Source organism: Dioscorea cayenensis, unplaced genomic scaffold, assembly GCF_009730915.1.
Source record: "Dioscorea cayenensis subsp. rotundata cultivar TDr96_F1 unplaced genomic scaffold, TDr96_F1_v2_PseudoChromosome.rev07_lg8_w22 25.fasta BLBR01000207.1, whole genome shotgun sequence".
NCBI lineage: Eukaryota > Viridiplantae > Streptophyta > Magnoliopsida > Dioscoreales > Dioscoreaceae > Dioscorea > Dioscorea cayenensis.
Window position 1 is genome coordinate 77,505 of NW_024086598.1, and position 8,686 is coordinate 86,190.

The 8,686-nt window shown below is 32.1% G+C and overlaps 1 pseudogene; it reads right to left on the minus strand.

Moving 5' to 3' along the window:
* Window positions 1-2,142: 2,142 nt before the first annotated feature.
* LOC120253784 lies at window positions 2,143-7,512 on the minus strand (annotated as a pseudogene).
* Between the last annotated feature and the right edge of the window lie 1,174 nt (window positions 7,513-8,686).

Here is an 8,686-nt window from a genome sequence, read left to right on the forward strand (position 1 = left end):
AATAATAATAATAATAATAATAATAATAACAACATATTTTTCCAAAATAAATACGGTTGAGAAGAAATATAACTTTTTAAAAATCAATAATAACTTGAAATTTGTTAAAAAAACAAAAATATTTTATTTTTGTGATTTTTAAAAAAGAATGGTGTTGATTTTTAAAAAAGAATGGTGTTAATGAGAAAAACCAATATCTTAGTATTTTTAAAAACTCTATTTATCATTTTTGAAGATGACTAGGTTTGATGTGATATTTCATGTTGGTGAATAAATTTCACATGAGGTTATTTTAACAATTAAAAAAATAATAAGAGGATTATATTGGAAAATAGCCCAAATAAATAGCGTATATATATTTAGATATACATATTAAAAAAGCGAGTAATATTTTAAACCATTAAAAATGTATCTAAAAAAATAAATATAGAGTTTTGAAACTACATTTTTATTTTAGTTGTAGTAGTAGTCTTTTGAATTAATATTTGGAATTTTTTTTTTTTTTGATAAATTTTGTGGGTAGTGAATTTTTTATGAATATAATTCTTTTTGGTACACATCAAATTATGCCTTATCTATACGTGGGCTTTTTTTAAAAAAAAATATTGTATTTTTTAAATTATTTACTAAAATAAGTATAAATTAATTATCAAAATGCACAAAAAGTACCATGCATGGTACTTTTTCTACTATGAGTTATTATTAAATTTTTAAATTTTATAATAATTTTTATATATGATATTTTACATTTACAACCTCATAAATTTTTTAAATTAAAATTTGTTTTCACAACCCTATTTAAATTTTACTATGGTTTTTTTATATAATATTTTACATTTTAGTCCTTATGATATTTTACGTTTGATCGTCTCTTATTATTGGTGATTTCTGATTTGATCATCATAAATCCCTAACAATTATCAAGTTTGACTATCCTCGTTATTGATGGTTCAGCATTTGACCATAATAATTTTTACGGGTCAGCGTTTGACTCATCGACAATTGTCGTTTGATCGTGGTTACATATTTGACCATAATAATTTCTTTTAAAATTATGGTTAAATATGTAACTATCAAAAGAAAATTTAAATAGGGGTGTGAAAAGAAAATTTAATTTAAAAAATTTATGAGGTTGTAAATGTAAAATATCATATATTAAACTATTATAAATTAAAAAAAAATAATAATAACCCATGTGCAAACAAGTACCATGCATGGTACTTTTTGCGTATTTTGGTAATTAATTTAAAAAATACTTATTTTGGTAAATAATTTAAAAAAAAATACAATATAAAAAAAAAACCTCTATACGTTAAAGGAATAACAAACCTAGAATAATATTAATGATAAAACTTTTCCTTCATTTCATTGTGTTCAAATTTAATTTGAAGATTTTGCATAATTATAAATTTAAAAGGGGTTGAGATTTTTTTTTAAAAAAAAAAGTAGTTATAAAAATGATATAGGTCACTTTATTTAAAGTTCACTTACAAAATAACAACATTTAACTTAACTAAAAAACAATAAATTTAATATTTAGGCTAACCAAAGGAAAAATAAATTATGATTCAAATTGAGTAAAATAATTATGCCACCCAGTGCACTCCTCTGTACTTGTCTCTTCGACATTCTATTGTGGATGCACGCTTTCGTCGCTTTGTCACATAATAGAATAAAGTATTACGGTCATAATAAGTGTATCTTTGACTACCAATATTTTCATTTTGTAAGTTATTACGTTCTCCATTTTTATTTTTATTTTGATAAAAATTTGTGGTTCAAAGAAATTATGAACTTTACCATATTGATTAGTGTGATCAACTAAATATAATAATAAATTATCATCAGTAATATAAGTTCTTAACCAAACATAGACCAATAACCATATTATATTCCTGGAACAGCATACCGTTCCACACCTCAATGACCTCATTACTATGGTAATACATTAAACCCGCGAACATAAAAATCTATAAATATTTTTTGTTCTTTAATGTTAATAACTTCATTTGAATAAAATTAGAATTACAACATAATCATATACATGGCCAAATCACTTTACATTTTACCTTCATTTTTCAGATAAACATACATCTTTTTCTGTGTATCTCTGTCAGAATTCCTCTATTCAATTCTTTCCTCCGAGCAAAACTAAAGTATACTCCCGTGGCGTCAATAAATACATGCATTGAAGTTTCACATTCTCCGAACATTCGAATAGATACATTTAACTATGTTAAACTCCGAAGGAATGTCCATGGCCCGGTCGCAGTCCCGATTCTGAGACATATATAATGCAAATTTACATTCAGAAATATTTCATACAAATGTCGATAGACTGATCAATCAGTTTACATTAGCTTAAGCTTTTTCGGACTGAAAATGAGCTCAAGATAATATGTGTTCCAGTTAGCGTCTCAAAAATAGTATCAAGAGGACGTATTAGAGTTAACTAACCGATGTAGCACAATCACAATTATCATGTCTGCAAAAACATAGAGTATTACAGTTTGGGGAACTATGAGCAATTTATCGATGATATATGTTGGTTGTTGATAGAGAAGTAAATTGCTATTTATACTGAAAAGTTACTGAATGATCACTGATTCTGTATAATGATATGATCGGCTATAGTTGAAGTCCTCATCCATGGCCATTGATAAAGTTGAGTAAAATTTTTGTCAAAATTACCTTACAATTTTGCCAAGCACAATGTAAATCCAGAAACACAAATGATTCAATTGACAAAATTGGAAGTTGACTGAAGGATTAGTGGTAGTGAGGCCGAATGACGAGGTTCAAAAGTAATTAATATGAAAAGTTTTAAACAACAATTTAAATTAATGAAGCTGCAACATTACCTCCAAAACCCCGCGAACATCCGCAAGCTCATGTAGATTGACAAGGCAACCCAGATTCCGATAAAACCATAACTTGAGGAGAGGAGTAACAAGACAATGATGCTAATTACCGCCACTGTGATCTGAGATAAATAAAAATCAAGTCAGCATGATGTTATATATGTTTGTTAGAAATTGATCTATTTTTACTTGCCATGGAATAAGCAGAATAAGCATAATCAGATGCTCCGAAGTTAATGCCATCGAAAACAAATGCCAATGCATTAATCGGCTGAGTAAGAGCAACAAACTGGAAGAACAATAAAAAGCAAAACAAAGTGTTAGAGAAGAGTTGCATGACATTATTTCACTCTTTTAAAACAAATGCAGAAAAAAATGGATGTGTATATTAACATTGTACCGGGATTCCTATATGAATCAGGTGAAGTACACTGGCATCTTTAGTAAATAATCTTGATCCAAATTGCAAACCAATCACAAGGACTACAGTTAGGCCTAACCCAAGAATAACTCCAAACTGTAAAAAGAATTATGAGAAGCATCCGTAATAATTATCACAATGCATTGAAGTATTTAGAGATTATGCAAACCATTGAATACCTGTAGTACCCGGGATGCGGCAGTCATTGCCTTACTGTGATTTTTTCTAGCAAAAGAGCTTGCAAGGATTGCCTATTCACAAAATCACATTTAATTCGTGCATTATTTCTGGTGATGTTCTATATCAATTTATAATTATCAGGCTCTACAAGATGTATTATTATTTTGTAACCTGTCCAGCAACAGCAAGTCCATCAGCAAGAAGGGATGAAGCCAGCCAGACCTGTAAGCAAATCTGGAAAGCAGCCATAGGAATTGATCCTTGGCGAGCAGCCATTGATGCAGATAGAGTTACACAAAATGTTACAGCTATGACTCGAGCTAGTAACAGAAACCCTGAAACAAATTGTAGTTTTAGAAGACCATGGCTTTGTCAAATGCTATTAAAGTGAGTGGAGCGTCCTAAAGAAAAGAAACACTAGTTTAAGTAATATTAAAAGAATGAAACTTTAAATTTTGATTTGTAACCGGAATATCAACCAAGAAGTATTTACCGTTTTTCAAGAATCGGCTGAACTGTAGGTCTTTAAAACTGGGAGGTAAGACATCGACTTTTCTCAATAGTTGCCACAGCAGTATCACCGAAATGAGGTATCTGCATTATATACCAAGTTCTGTTATACACCAAACAATTAATACCAGAAGATGTATGGTACGCATCCTTCCATCATTGACACACATATGAGCAAACTCAAGGGAAAGAAAAGGTTGATTAATTTAGGCGAGATTCTATAGTACTTACTGAGAAATAACATGTGCTATTGCCGCATCTCACTGACACCCAAGCCGAACACAAACATAAAAGATTGTGGTCTAAAAATTATATGTTGTATCTCCAGCCACTAAATTGGTAAGGAAGATGGCAGTTAAGATAAATATCAAAAATCCAATTTAGAAGCACAACAAAAATAGAGATCAAGTAATACAAAAATAGGCACTATATGAGAGGAAAAATAGTATAGAGAAACTCCTCTTTATGAGAAATATTGGTGAAATAATCAGGCAAAAGAAATAGTATGGAATCAAGGCAGCCCTCACTGTCCTCGAACACTATGTTTTGAGTTAAATGATATCATTATCAGTCCAGATATGATGGCAGTTCAGAAAGTAACCATAGTTCTCAAATTTGAGATTACCATATTCATGAATGGTTGCAAAAGATTTGGATAAGCCTTCCCATTCACTTAAAGGTTCTTCCACAGCAGTACCAGGAACAATATTGCGTCAATAGTTTTATATTGCAAACTGAAGCAGATATTTAGCTGGATTTGGTGTCACTCTGTTATCATAAATATTTATGGCACAAGTGAAAAATATTAGAGTTATGGAAACATATTATATAGAAAACTTAACCAGAGCACACGGTGATGCTTGCACTTCCACATGCTTCAGAACATTGCAACACTATCATCATCAACAAGGTGCAACTTTAATTCAATCAAGGATAAGGCATGCCATGGAGGTGGAAGATAAAACTTTATATGAATTTTCGAAGCCAATTTTAAGCTTAATATCAATCCCTTCATGGTTTTCCAGAAAATGTTCTTGACACAAGACAATTATGGAATTTGGGAAAATAGTAACCCAAGTGTTTGTAGCTAACATTTCTAGATCTATTGAGTTTTTGATGATCCTGAAGTGCTGAAGTTCAATAATCTTAACAGTAAAAACATTCTTAATTGCAGCTTTATCATATACTGAAACAGATATAGATGACGAAAAACTATAGTCTAAAAATTTTATTTTAAAATCGATTGAACTGGAAATGGAGAGCTCGGATGCCGTATACCTAAAAATGTTTTCAATTCAAGGGAACTAGATGCTCCAGATAAAACATAAACAACATTTTTCTACTTAAAGAATAGATGACTTGGCTGGAATAGTGACTAAGGCTCATGCAGCGCAGTAAACTGATACCAACTGCTCAAAAATAACTCAAATGTATGAAAAAGAGGTGATGCTGGTTTCAAATAAACTTTTGGTAGAATTATCAATGACACTAGGAAAGCAGAGATTGATGAGGGCCTCAATGATGATGCCCCATGAAAATGAAATCACAGGTGAACAATCAGGATCATACCAAACATGTTGACCGTAGGTAGGCTATGCGAAATCATTCAAAGTTTCAAACTACAGCGTTTATTCAATGCTGATCTCAGAGTTTATGGATGACCTTAACCACATAAAGGAAAATCTTTTAAATCAAAATCTTTTCTTTTTGTCTTGCACAGATCATATATCTCTGGACATATTCTGACTTCATTCTCAAGTGTTAGGATAAAATATTAAGATGCAATACTATGGTGAAATCGTGTTGCCTGAATTTACATACATGCTCAAGTGTACTCTTTTTCAAGTTCACGAAGCAAGGTCTGGATTATCATTTTTATAATAATGTCAGAGGCTCATCATTTGAAAAAGGGCTCTTTTCAAGCATGAAAAAGAAACAATGTTTATCTCTAAATGCACTATCACTCATATGCAATAAATTGAGATAATCCCCTCGAGCATATATTATAAAACTGAATCAAGATAAATAAAAATTTCCCCAAGTACAAACATGTTCAAAACTAGGAAGCGTAGAATTGAAATGATACAAGTACAACAAGCTTTTGAGTGAACATGTGAGTGAATACTGGACATTGTTTTTCTAATTTCAACAGTAGCATAAAGAGGGTTTTCTGGTTCTTTAAATCTCGAAAGACCCCTTGCATGGCTAATGACAACAGAACAGCAGGAGCCCCAAGAGACCCTGCAGGTCAAGCATTGGGGATGCTGGAGTGAGCATAGGGTGAGTCCTTGTTGCAAGTAAAAGCTCATCACATGTTGGCTAGCAGTTCTGGATACAGTATGGAAACATCATAGCAAAATATAAAGATGAAAACACAATGTTTCAAGACCATAACCACATAAGAATCAAGGGTGCTTTAAAGGCATCAGAAAGAAATTACCATTCGTAATTCTTAAAGACAACCAGAGTATGTAGGACACTTCCTTGTACTTCTTTCAATTCATTCACTATACTGTCGTATTGAATGATCCCGGTCGATTACTTTCTGTCCATATAATGCATACAGCTCTAGTTTCTGGTTGGGCTGGCTCGATGGCTCTATACGAATTAGCGGTTTTTGATCCCTCTGACCCCGTTCTAATGGGCATGATAAATGTATCCATATCATTTCTAAATGATGGGATAAGCGTATGCTCCTAATAAGACCATAGATGCAGTAAGCTCTTCTACACTGATACTCTAAAAGGCTTAAAAGTTACCCTTTCTGAACAAGAGATTGTTGGACAAAGGACTTAATTTAACTTTTTGATAGACAAGTGGAAACATCGACTTCTGATTAGTGAACAAGAATCAAGTTGTCTACATTTAAGGTAGTGAATGTGATGATAAAAACCACTCATACGGTAATAAACAAAGAAGTGGAAATCATGAATGGAACCATTTAATAGAATAATTTAGTAATGTCTACTTACCGCTTTTACACCCATAAAGTTCAAGAGTGGTTTTGCTCCTAAAATGAGAATGAAAGCTTGAACAAGACCAAGTATGCCACCTATCACCAATGCTGATGTAACTGATGGAATATATTTGTATTCATTTTCTGATTTGATGATTCTTGCGGCATTATTATAGCTTAAAGATGAGCCATGAACTTGTTTCTCACGATCTGATAGTCAATGGCAACAAATAGACAGATCAGTATTTTGTTGCACAACTTGCCTAATTAGCTTCCACATTTTTTCATAAGCTTGACTAAATAGATATTGAAAAACATTATATAAGTATTCAATTCTTTATCACTGAAATACCATCATGTTGAATCAATTCTTTCAATTCATTCTCCTCAGAAAAAGAGCTTTCATATGTTCCAATCTCAGCTTCTTCAGTAACTGTTTTAGACACAGCATCTTCCTCGGCAACAAAGGATGTTGTAACACTGACAAGGGGAAATATGGCAATTCTTGACACTTGATTAAACAGAGCTATTGAGACGCCAACAGCAGCAAGCTCTACAGCACCTGTCATTTGATAGTTACACAAACAAAATGATTGGTTGATTATTATTGCAGCAGCAACATCAGGGAAGACAAAAGTAATTGACTATCTGATTGTTACTATGTGTGATGCAAATAAAATTAACTGAAATGGCAAGTAATAATGATTCATGTTTTAAGCATGCAAAGAATTACTTTTAAAAAATATAAATTAGGCACCACGCCATTTCAAATACTATAGAACAGGAAATTAACATTAAAGTGGTTGTCACCAAAGACTCTTGCTTTGTTTACTCTAAAGAAAAAGCCATATCAAATCCATAATGCTCATAACAAAGTATTCAATAGCATAAGGAATATGGGTTCCACAAAACAAAACATTGAGGCATAAGAAACAAAAAGAAAAAGCCAAATCACGAAAGATTTGATCAGGAGACTGACATAAAGAAGTCAATCAAAGCTCCCAATTAAATCCATGTGAAAGTTTTAGGATTAAAAAAATAAAATAAAATAAGTGAAGGAATCAACTGTACCATGAACATGTGAGATAAAACATAACATAATAAACACAAGGATATGGGAACTGAGAGCATAAGGTATCAACATCTGTCACTGTTAACTAAAACACAGCACTAAAATTCCACAAAAATGTGTATATTATCATGAACATGATTATTCACTCATGCATAAATGAAGGTTCCTAATTGTGCAGTTTGCCAAGCTACAGCCTCAGAGATGTCAACAAAAATACCTCACAGTATCAATTCCTCTGTACACCACAGATCCAACCTATCATTCTATGGCACCCTATAAAAGACTGTCAATGATTTTTAACTTCATATTAGTCAGTGAGACAAGATTCTGCTGCAAACTTCACTTTTTTCCTCATAAATTAATCTTCACTCAGGAAACGAGATCACTAAACCAGATTTTCACCAGAATGCCGCAATGCCAAGAGGTGTCACATCACGGCATCTGTTTATGCCTGGTGATGATGCATGTTGTCCTTCTCACAGCAGACAAGCTAGCTAGGTGCAACATTTTCATCCAAGACACCTGTGTTTTTAGTTACTCAGTACAAGAGACAATGGCACAGCAACTCTTCCAAAGTAGACGAACCAAGAATATGCTTCTTTGCTGCCCTCAGGACTTGTAATTTATTGCTGCCAGCAGAACCAATTCTGGTGCAAATATTGTTTACCATAACATCTACTTATGAT